Genomic DNA, 12,217 nt, shown 5'->3' with positions numbered 1-12,217 from the left:
AAGTATCAGCAGCCAAGGGCAAGTCAGGAATAAGACACCTGGTGTCAGTGAAGTTAACTCTTTATTTCAGGAAACCAAAAGAGTGCAGGCCTAGTGATCCCAGCAACCCTTCCCAGTAGGTTTTGCCCCAATGAGGCTGTTGTGAGGACTGAAGGTCCCACCTTCCCACACTTCCCCAAATTCCCTCTCCCTCTGGGTCCTTCCCCAGCACCCTGAGGCTCCTTCACCTGTCTCTTCATTTTGCTTCATGTTCTGGGAGACCAGGGGGGAGGAGAGCTGCTTGCAGCAGGAGGGGGAGGCCAGCTGGCTACTTGATCTCTGCCTCCTGACCCCCCTCCTCTGCAGCCTCTGGACTGCTCTCTGCCACAGCCTCTTCCTGCTCACTAAACCCAGTTGCCTTTTCCCTCTGACCACTCATTGGTGTCCCACCACCAACCCCCTGGCTCTGAGTCTTCTTCCCCTGGGGGTTCCCCACCACTCCTCTGCATCCAGCCAGTTCTGCGTAAGCTTGCTGCTTCTGCTGCTGCCGCCGCCCTTGTGGGTGATGCTCTCCTGCCTCCAGTCTTCACTGAGATGCAACTCCCAGGCTGATCAGATTTGGGGCAAGGCAGGGTAGGGAACCCATTTTATCGTCCTGCTCAGGCAGCAAAATGTCTTGAGCCATCCCTGAAGGAGAAGTGTCTTCCTGAGCATTATTTCTCAGAGCTGTTAAGAACCTGGAATAATAATAATAAACCACTTGCCCCCTTGTCCTGGAGAGCAACTGCTGCACTGGAGCTGACTAAAGTTTGGTCTGCTCCTGCTGCTTTTCACTGGAATTCTTTTTGCTGTGATACATCTGGAGGATAAGGCTCTGTGTGTGCTCTGACACCACTGCTGGAGGCAACATGCCTTCTGAATGCAACTTGCTATGGGTCACAATCGAAGAGAGGGCTTGTGCACTTGGTCCTGCTTGTGGGCTTCTCAGAGGCAGTGGGTGGCCACTGGGAGAACATGATGCTGGACCAGATGGACTTGGCGGCTGCTCCAGCAAGGTGCATGCTTCAATGTAAACTGATTCTGAAGTCTCCCACCCCACACCTAAAAGTAGAGTTGGGATAGAGAAGTTACAAATATCACACCACCGCCTTCTCTCTGACTGCGGCAGTTGCTGATTGCCCCCCCCCCCCCCCCCGTGGTGGAAACAGGTCAAGCAGGAGGCCCCGTGGTGGAAACAGGTCAAGCAGGTTGGACTTGGCATGGTTGGGCATTGCTCTCGGGTGAGCCCATCTGCCTCCTTCCCTGTTCCAGTTAGCTCAAGATCTGCATGGTTGCGTGACTCCCCCACCCCAGTGGCACGGCTTCCGTGAGGGGGACCAGAGTCTTTGCACCGTGCCCAGCTCTCCCCACCGCTAGGGACTCTGCCCAGTCAGATCCAATAAGCGTTCACCACTCTCCCGCTGCATGCACTTTGAGGGGGGTCTTGCATATTTCATGGTGGTTCTTGCTGTGACCCTGGACCCACGACTCCTTGCCATAATCTGCTACCCTCCTCCCAAATGGATTATTTATGGCAGTGTACCCTCAACTTAATGGGGAAGCAACGGGTTTTCCGCTACAATGCTTGGGTGGATGAACAAGGGCTTTTACTTCCCAATCTCCCACTCCTCCTGACTGCAAAATGTGCTCCAGGAGATCAGGCAGAGTTCAACTTCCTTCCTTGAAAGGTGGGCTACCTATGTAGATGGATGGAAGTCTGGTTGGGTCACAATTTTTAAGCAGTGTTTTTCCTGTTGGAGTCACCAGTGTGAGAAGTTCCAGGGCATAACATCTGTTTGCAACAAAGGGTGGCAAAACATTTTTTGCCATGTGAAATATGTGACTTTGGTCACGGTCCTTTTGTCCTCCTCTCTAGGGCTTTGTATACACAACCATTTTTGGCAGGAGTTCTAACCCTGGCAGTTAGTGCCCTTTGCTTCCTTGAAGCATCCTCCCCAGTCTTCTCCAATGCAGTGCTCTCTAGTTGTTTTGGACCACAACTCCCATCGGCCCCAGTCAGCATGATCACATAGTGCTGGGGCGCATGGGGGCATGGCTGATGGTGCCAGGCTGGTTAAGGCAGAGGTTTATCCAGGTGTTCAGAAAATCCAGAATGAAAATGCACAGAGGGGCTGGGCTGGTGTGCTGGATCCACTCCCTCGTGAGCAGGAGGACAACTGTTTGCCGGGGGAGCCTGCCTTGGCAAGTCCTGCTTTCCCTTTGTCCCTTAACGTTGAGTCCCTTTCCTCTTTGACAGGGAGGTTAAGAGAACAAATTGCCCCCCATCCCTGCTTGCTTTGCCACTTAGATCAGAGGTGTGGAACCTTTTTCAGCCAAAGGGCCGCAATCCCTCATGGAGAGCCTTCCAGGGGCCAATGGTGGGCAGGGCCAGGAGTCGAAAGTGGTGGAGAAAAAGGTGGGATGCTCACCATAGCTACCTTTCAGCTGCCCAAAAGGCATACACAGTGCTCCATCGTTCATTCTGGCAAGTGAGGGGCATTGGAATAGTTCAAGCACACTGATGGGATGGTGTGGGACAGGACTGGTGAGGTGTATGGCCATGGGGCAGCACCAGCTCCCAAGCCCTATAGTGTGACATTTTGCCGCGCAATGGGTGAGCAACAGAAAGCAATGCTGCTGTTTGGATCTGATGCTATGAAAGAGAGAGAGAGAGAGAGAGAGAGAGAGTTAGTTAGTTGCATCAAGCATGTTAAACCTGTTGCTCAAAATTAGCTGTTCAGAGCAAAATGGGAAAGGATGCCTTCTTAAGCAGAATTTACCTAGCTATGAATCTGGTCTCATAGCTCAAAGCAATAGGAAGTTAATCAATGCTAGAAGCAGATTCCCCTTCATGGATCACTGCCTTGCCGTGGCGAAGGGCCTTGAATAACTCAGAGAAGCTATGAACTATGCCGTGCAGGACCACCCAAGATGGACAGGTCATAGTGGAGAGTTTTGACCAAACGTGATCCACCTGGAGGAGGAACCGGCAAGCCACTCCAGTAAAAGTTATGATGCTGGAAGATGAGCCCCTCAGGTCGGAAGGCGTCCAACATGCTACTGAGGAAGAGAGGAGGACAAGTACAAGTAGATTCAGAGCTGATGAAGCGGCTGGGCCAAAGCCGAAAGGACGCTCAGTTGTGGATATGCCTGGAAGCGAAAGGAAAGTCCAATGCTGTAAAGAAAAATATTGCATAGGAACCTGGAATGTAAGAACCATGAACCTTGGTAAGTTGGATGTGGTCAAAAATGAGATGACAAGAATAAATATTGACATGCTGGGCATCAGTGAACTAAAATGGACGGGAATGGGTGAATTCAGTTCGGATGACCATCATATCTACTGTACTACTGTGGGCAAGAATCCTGTAAAAGAAATGGAGTGGCCCTCATAGTCAACAAAAGAGTGGCGAAAGCTGTACTGCGATGCAATCTCAAAAATGATAGAATGATATCGATACAAATCCAAGGCAGATCTTTTAACATCACAGTAATCCAAGTTTATGCACCAACTACTGGTGCTGAAGAAACTGAAATTGAGCAATTCTATGAAGACTTACAACACCTTATAGAAATGACACCAAAGAAGGATGTTTTTCTCATTATAGGGGATTGGAATGCTAAAGTAGGAAATCAAGAGATAAAAGGAACAACCGGCAAGTTTGGCCTCGGAGTTCAAAACGAAGAAGGGCAAAGGCTAATAGAGTTCTGTCAAGAGAACAAGCTGGTCATCACAAACACGCTTTTCCAACAACACAAGAGACGACCCTACACATGGACATCACCAGATGGGCAGCATCAAAATCAGATTGATTATATTCTCTGCAGCCAAAGATGGAGAAGCTCTATACAGTCAGCAAAAACCTGACCTGGAGCTGACTGTGGCTCAGATCATCAGCTGTAATTAGGAGAAGCCAGTTTTTGGAGATGGGAGCCTGGCTTGATTTGGAAAATGAAAAGTGGAGAGATCACCCTATGTGGGGATCAAATGACTTTTGGGATATAAATTTGAGCCAGGAGGGGTCCGAAGTTTCTGGGGCCTTTGGACTCGGAATAAGTGTGAAACAAGATCGGAAATACTTTATGGGCCCTATCTTTAATTATGGAAATCTGGCAGACTTGATAAGAAGGAATATGACCATCATTGGGCTGGAGCTCCCCCGAGAACTGTTTCCTAATATTAAAGATTACCAAGAAGATCGGCAGATGGGACATGAAAAAGACTTAAGAGCCTCGGATTTGAGATCTCCAGGTTGATGGACTGTTGTAAGCCGATGGAACTGTTGGCAGGGGCCGAGACCGGGGAGGGGAGACGGTGAAAGAAAATTGGGAATTTAAAGTGTATATATTGAGATTTTTTTTTTAAAAAAATGCTTTTAATAAGAGATGGAGAAATCGTGGAATGGAATTTTTATGACCCTAGGGGAAATGTCTTAAGAGAATAGGTTTAAATATATCAGTTTTAATGAGAAATAAGATTAAATAAAGTAAAAGTGGATGGCTAATTGGTGAAAGAGAGAATGGAAAATTACAGTATATTAAGATAAATTATTAGGATAAAAAATAAAGATGAAGGATTTGCTGAAATATCTATTTGAACTAGAAAACAAAGAGGGGAGGTGTGAGGCGGTCAAGGAAATAAGTCATAGAAAGAAAATTATGTAAAGGTTTAACTTGTTTTTTTTCTGTTTTGATTGTATGTATTTTCTAATTATTTCTTTTTCCTTTTTATCTGTTCTTGTTTTTTTGCTTTTTTTATTTTTTGCATTTTTTCTTGGAAATGTCTTGGGTTTTTTTGTATTGTGTTTTCTGTTTTTTGTTTTTTTTGTAATGTTTTAAAACCAGAATAAATATTATTAAAAAAAAAAAGAATACACAGAGGAATTGTACCAGAAAGATATGGATGTCTCATACACTCCAGGTAGTGGGGTTGCTGACCTTGAGCCAGACATCCTGGAGAGTGAAGTCAAATGGGCCAAGGCCAGTGGAAGTGATGGTATTCCAGATGAACTATTTAAAATTTTAAAAGATGGTGCTGTTAAGGTGCTACACTCAATATGCCAGCAAGTTTGGAAAACTCAGCAGTGGCCAGAGGATTGGAGAAAACCAGTCTACATCCCAATCCCAAAGAAGGGCAGTGCCAAAGAATGCTCCAACTACCGCACAATTGCACTCATTTCACACGCTAGCAAGGTTATGCTTAAAATTCAACAAGGAAGGCTCAAGCAGTATGTGGACCGAGAACTCCTAGAAGTGCAAGCTGGATTTCGCAAATTACTTGCCTTGCCCTGGGTTAGGAGGCGCAAATTACTTGCCTCGCCCCGGGTGCTGACAACCCACGCTACGCCACTGACTATGGCAAGTTCTTAAAGAAATGGGAGTGCCTGATCACCTCATCTGTCCCCTGAGAAATCTCTATGTGGGACAAGAAGCTACAGTTAGAACGTGATATGGAACAACTGATTGGTTCAAAATTGGGAAAGGAGTCCGACAAGGCTGTATATTGTCTCCCTGCTTATTTAACTTATATGCAGAATTCATCATGCGGAAGGCTGCGCTGGATGAATCCCAAGCCAGAATTAAGATTGCCGGAAGAAATATCAACAACCTCAGATATGCAGATGACACAACCTTGATGGCAGAAAGTGAGGAGGAATTAAAGAACCTTTTAATGAGGGTGAAAGAGGAGAGCACAAAATATGGTCTGAAGCTCAACATCAAAAAAACGAAGATCATGGCCACTGGTCCCATCACCTCCTGGTAAATAGAAGGGAAAGAAATGGAGGCAGTGAGAGATTTTACTTTCTTGGGCTCCATGATCACTGCAGAACATAGAATAGAATCATAGAATCATAGAATCCTAGAGTTGGAAGAGACCACAAGGGCCATCGAGTCCAACCCCCTGCCAAGCACGAAATACCATCAGAGCACTCCTGACATATGGTTGTCAAGCCTCTGCTTAAAGACCTCCAAAGAAGGAGACTCCACCACACTCCTTGGCAGCAAATTCCACTGTCAAACAGCTCTTACTGTCAGGAAGTTCTTCCTAATGTTTAGGTGGAATCTTTTTTCTTGTAGTTTGGAACCATTGCTCCGTGTCCGCTTCTCTGGAGCAGCAGAAAACATCCTTTCTCCCTCCTCTATGTGACATCCTTTTATATCTTTGAACATGGCTATCATATCACCCCTTAACCTCCTCTTCTCCAGGCTAAACATGCCCAGCTCCCTTAGCCGTTCTTCATAAGGCATCGTTTCCAGGCCTTTGACCATTTTGGTTGCCCTCCTCTGGACACGTTCCAGTTTGTCAGTGTCCTTCTTGAACTGTGGTGCCCAGAACTGGACACAGTACTCCAGGTAAGGTCTGACCAGAGCAGAATACAGTGGCACTATTACTTCCCTTGATCTAGATGCTATACTCCTATTGATGCAGCCCAGAATTGAATTGGCTTTTTTAGCTGCCGTGTCACACTGTTGGCTCATGTCAAGTTTGTGGTCAACCAAGACTCCTAGATCCTTTTCACATGTACTGCTCTCAAGCCAGGTGTCACCCATCTTGTATTTGTGCCTCTCATTTTTTTTGCCCATGGTGCAGTCACAAAATTAAAAGATGCCTGTTTCTTGGGAGAAAAGCAATAACAAACTTAGATAGCATCTTAAAAAGCAGAGACATCACCTTGTCAACAAAAGTCTGTATAGTTAAAACCATGGTTTTCCCAGTAGTGATGTATGGAAGTGAGAGCTGGACCATAAAGAAGGCTGATCGCCGAAGAATTGATGCTTTTGAATTATGGTGCTGGAGGAGACTCTTGAGAGTCCCATGGACTGCAAGAAGATCAAACCTCTCCATTCTTATAGAAATCAGCCCTGAGTGCTCACTGGAAGGACAGATCCTGAAGCTGAGGCTCCAATCCTTTGGCCACCTCATGAGAAGAGAAGACTCCCTGGAAAAGACCCTGACGTTGGGAAAGATTGAGGGCACAAGGAGAAGGGGATGACAGAGGACGAGATGGTTGGACAGTGTTCTCGAAGTTACCAGCATGAGTTTGACCAAACTGCGTGAGGCAGTGGAAGACAGGAGTGCCTGGCGTGCTCTGGTCCTTGGGGTCACGAAGAGTCGGACACGACTAAACGACTAAACAACAACAAGAACAACAGAAGCAGATTAATGACAAATCTTACCACCACAGTCCAAATTGCAAAAAGTCCCTCCAGGGACAAAGCGCTTTTGGTAGTTCCACCGCCCACAGAAGCTTCGGGAGTTGGTGACCCAGGAGAGGGCCTTCTCTGTGGTGGCACCTAAGCTGCCGAATTTGGTCTGGACAGAGGTGTGCCTGGAACCTTCTCTGTACACCTTTTGGTGAATGCTGAAGATGCACCCTCTGTCCTGCATGAGATGTGTATTTCTAGAGAAAACACACCCCCTTCTAGTAATTTCACTAAGCTGTTTTTAATGTATTTGTTGTGACTTGCCCAGGGACTTTATGGTGAAGGGGGGCTAATAATAATAATAATAATAATAATAATAATAATACAGTGGTACCTCGGGTTACATACGCTTCAGGTTACATACGCTTCAGGTTACAGACTCCGCTAACCCAGAAATAGTGCTTCAGGTTAAGCATTTTGCTTCAGGATGAGAACAGAAATCATGCTCCGGCGGTGCGGTGGCAGCAGGAGTCCCCATTAGCTAAAGTGGTGCTTCAGGTTAAGAACAGTTTCAGGTTAAGTACGGACCTCTGGAACGAATTAAGTACTTAACCCGAGGTACCACTGTAATAGACTTCCCCTCAACCTGCTATGTACATATTACCTTTAAAGAACATTGAGAGCACACAGTCTTCTTCTTAAACATTTCTAGGCACTATAGTTTACCCGTCACAGAGCTACAATTGCCAGCAACCCTAAACATAATTTTCTGAGGGGGCGGGGAAGATGTGCTTTGAATGTGCTTCAAGGGTCTAGTGTGTGGGCTGCCCTCCCCACTTTGGGAAATGACACGAACAGGAGTGAGGCAGGCAATTAAGTTCAGCACCGTTTGTGCCATACAAAATCTGCTGCCACCAGAGCCGGCCCTACCGTGAGGAGGAGTGAGCATCAGCCTCAGGCAGCAAACGCTGGGGGGCAGGCGGGCGTGGAGAATGGACACGGCTGTGGGTGCCATGACCTGCACTCCCTAAACTAGCCTGCTGCCCTCGGGTGCAGGAGAGGCTGGCTGCCCCAAGGCCAGAGTAGAAGGAGCAGTTGGCTGCCCTTGGTCTCGGCTTTAGAACCTGTTATGGAGGAAGAGACAATCTTGTCCTTTGCCTTGAGCCAGTCCTGGTTGCCACAAGATGTGGCAATGGGTGCTAACAGAGAAGGCTTTAAAGGGGAGTTATAGAAGTCCTCCAGGAAGTTGTCTATTTACTATGGTGATGAAAACTGATCTTCACATTTAGAGGCACTGAACCTCTGAGCACTATTTGCTGAAAATCAGGCAAACTGCAAGAAATGGCTGTTGCATCTGTGACCTCTTTGTGACAGACCTGGGGGCGTCTGGCTTGCCTGCTGCTGCCAAAAGGAAGATGCTGGACTAAGTGGATGTTTGATGAGCTGCAGTTTTAAGAACTTGAGCTTGAGTTTGTTTCTCCCTCCTCCCTCCTCTTCCTTTCTCATCATGTGCCAGGTCTTTATAGGCCATGTGCTTGTGCTCAGGCAATGTCTTTATACCATTTTTTGTAAGCTGCTCCAAAAGCCTTTTTGACTAAAGGGTATTAAATGCCATAAATAAATAAGATCCCGGATCCAACAGAGCTGCCAGAGAGAAGGAGGGCAAGATTCAATTTTGTCTGCATTTTAATAAGAAGATCTCTACATTTGCATTTCTTGAACCAATATTCAATCTAATATACAGCTATCCTTCAAACTTCACACTTCTCTGAATTTTTGCAGCACAGTTCTCCAACCACTGTGTACAAACTTCCATATATGACTGAAAATAACATACAGTGGTACCTCGGGCTAAGAGCTTAATTCGTTCTGGAGGTCTGTTCTTAACCTGAAACTTAACCTGAAGCACCACTTTAGCTAATGGGGCCTCCGGCTGCCACCGCGTGATTTCTGTTCTCATCCTGAAGCAAAGTTCTTAACCCGAGGTACTATTTCTGGGTTAGTGGAGTCTGTAACCTGAAGTGTCTGTAACCTGAGGTACCACTGTATAGAAATGCACATTAGAAAAAATTGCTTGCAAAAGAATGAGTGCATTAGTCAAAACTGCATACTAAAATATGTTTAGTTGCATAAATTTACACTAAAATACTGAAGAATATATATATATTTAACCATAAATTGCTGCAGGAATGTGGAGAACTGAATTTAATATTGAAAACATAAGAAACTGAGGGAACCAGAAATTACCAGATTTGCCCATCCCTACCTAGAAGAAATGGACCCCTGGAATGGCACATTAAGGAATGCTGAGTGGAGACCAGAGGAAAGAAGAACCTTCTCCTCATGTACTTGTGGGGAGGGGGCAAAAGGTTCATGGAATTACCCAGATTATGTCACGATTGTAACACTCTCATTTGTAAAACCTTCCTTAATTATTTAATGCCCTTCTGGTGAAATGGCAACCACCTCTGGGAGGGTGAGGGGGAGGTCAGTGGATTATGAACTGTGGTTGAACCTGTTCCTGTCATCTGCGTGCTGCATCGCTCAGGACAGTTTGGCGCCTAAGGCAGACAATCCAACTGACAAGGGCAACAATCCAGACTCATTGTGAGCTCCGCCTCTGGTGTGTGAGTGCAGTAGGCCAGGCCTGGCAAAAGGGGTGGCCCTCCAGGTGTTGTTGGGCTCCAGCAGCCAGATGTGATGGGAGTTGTAGTCCAACAACTGCTGGAGAACAACAGGTTCCCCTGCCCTGCTGGACAAACAAACATACGCCTGCTCCCCTTTGCCAATCTATCCATGTTTCTGAACAGTGAAAACACAAGAGCAAGCAGCTGCTCGCCGTATCAGGATTCCTGCATTGTAGGGGGTTGGACTAGATGACCTTGGGGGTCCCTTCCAACTCTACAGTTCTATGGGTTCTCAACTGGTGGGCCAGGAGGCCCCACTGGACAGCAGCTACCAGGCCGCTGACTAGTTTGGAAAAACTCCTTCTAACAACAGAGGGAGGGACACAGCAGAGGGATGGTATCGAACCACAACCCCCCACACCACAATTAAAAATTACTGGGAACATGACATAGGATTTGAAATAAACCCTACCCAATGGTCAAAATGTGGTCTAAACTACCATTTAAATCCATCTCAACCAAAAAAAGAGAACTTCCTATGAAACCTATCTACAGATGGTAGCTAACACCAAGGAAATTGTCACACTCAGAAACCTCATCCAAATGCTGGAGAGACTGCACCTCCATAGGCACATATCTCCACATGGGGTGGGAATGCCCCAAAGTACAATCCTTGGGAAATCCCCAAAATAACAAAACAGATAATAGAAGTAACTCCAGAATTAGCCTTATTAAATACCTTCCAAAATAATAATGCAAATGCACATGACAAAGAATTCATAAATAATTTATTCTCAGCAGCAAAAAACATCGTAACTAGACACTGAGAGGACCTATGAGGAGTGAACATAAACCACTGGTACCAAAATGTATGGGAAACTGCCCTACTAGAAGAGCTAACTAACAAATTTAAATTAGCATGAGGATAAGCAAAGGAGGATGCCTTCAGCCCAGTGTGGTTCCCCTTTATCACATACATAGCACAACAGGACAATGACCTACCCCCCCAACAGCATTTGAATCAGTATGACTAACCTGATCCAACAACACCCCCCCCCCCCCGCACACACATACAAACAAGCTACACTGCAACCATCTGAACACAACCAACCAAATTTGGGACCCACTAACCTCTCACAATGTCTCTCTATACCTCTCTATACCATAAGGGCCTACCCATGTGATGCTGGCATAACCCCTACACCATGGGTAGGCAAACTAAGGCCCAGGGACCAGATCCGGCCCAATCGCCTTCTAAATCCGGCCCACGGATGGTTCAGGAATCAGCGTGTTTTTATATGAGTAGAAGGTGTCCTTTTATTTAAAATGCATCTCTGGGTTATTTGTGGGGCATAGGAATTCATTCATTTCTTTCCCCAAAATATAGTCTGGCCCCCCACAAGGTCTGAGGGACAGTGGACTGGCCCCCTGCTGAAAAGCTTTGCTGACCCCTGCGCTACACTAACACTAACCAATAGAATGAAAGAAAAACACCCCCATCTCCCTCCCTCTTTCTCTCTCCCCTCTTTTCCCCCATTGTACTTTTAACCGCTTATTTGTCTATTTTGTAACACGATAAAATCTTTAATAAAAACTAATTTACAAAAACTTCCCCCCAAAGAATAATGCCTCATGGGGAGAGGTAGGAAGGAAGGCTCAGTCCATCACCTTTGCAGAAAGAACAGCTCCACCGGGCACTTCCTGCCTCTGAACTCTGAATGGCTATTTAAAAATTGGGCCTGGGTTTTATCTTTATTTTACTTCTTCCCTCCTTGTCCCTTGTGTATTTCTTTTTTTTTTAGATTGTAAGCCTGTGGACAGGATCTGTCCTGTTTTAATTGATTGTATGTGGCAGTTGGGAGCTTTTGGGGCTGGAAAGTGGAGTGCAAATGCTCTAAGTAAATAAGTATCATTATTTTTATTTATTTTATTATTATTATTATTATTATTATTATTATTATTATTATTATTACTGCAAAGTTGGTCCCATGCTATTCTGCATGTTTGGGAGCCAGAGCCGTCTTTCCCATAGGGCTTAGTGGTGCGTCGCGCCAGGGCGCTGGCCTCTCAGGGACGCCCCAGTGAGTGGGGGAGCTGTGCGGCTTTGACAGCGGCCTCCCCTTTCCTTGCATGCTTGCCAGCTGGGCCCTGCCAACTATATGGCCTGTGGGTGTGCAGCTTCCTTCCCAAGCCTCCGCGGGAGGTTAGTGTATATCACCCATGCTCAGAGATCTGCTCTGTTTGCCAGTTTGCTACTGGGGCCAGGTTCAAGGTGTTACTATGAGTATATAAAGCTCTTAACAACTTGGGGCCGGTTTACCCGTGAGATAACAATCCTATATGCATGCACACAACTGCAGCGATTGGCAGAACCGGCACTCCTACAGGTGCCACATAATACCTGCTCTGCATTTGTAAGAACTTGA

The sequence above is a fragment of the Podarcis cretensis genome (assembly GCF_951804945.1).
Source record: "Podarcis cretensis genome assembly, chromosome: 8".
Classification (NCBI taxonomy): domain Eukaryota; kingdom Metazoa; phylum Chordata; class Lepidosauria; order Squamata; family Lacertidae; genus Podarcis; species Podarcis cretensis.
The sequence above is the reverse complement of the archived record's forward strand: the minus strand, read 5'-3'. Positions refer to the sequence as shown.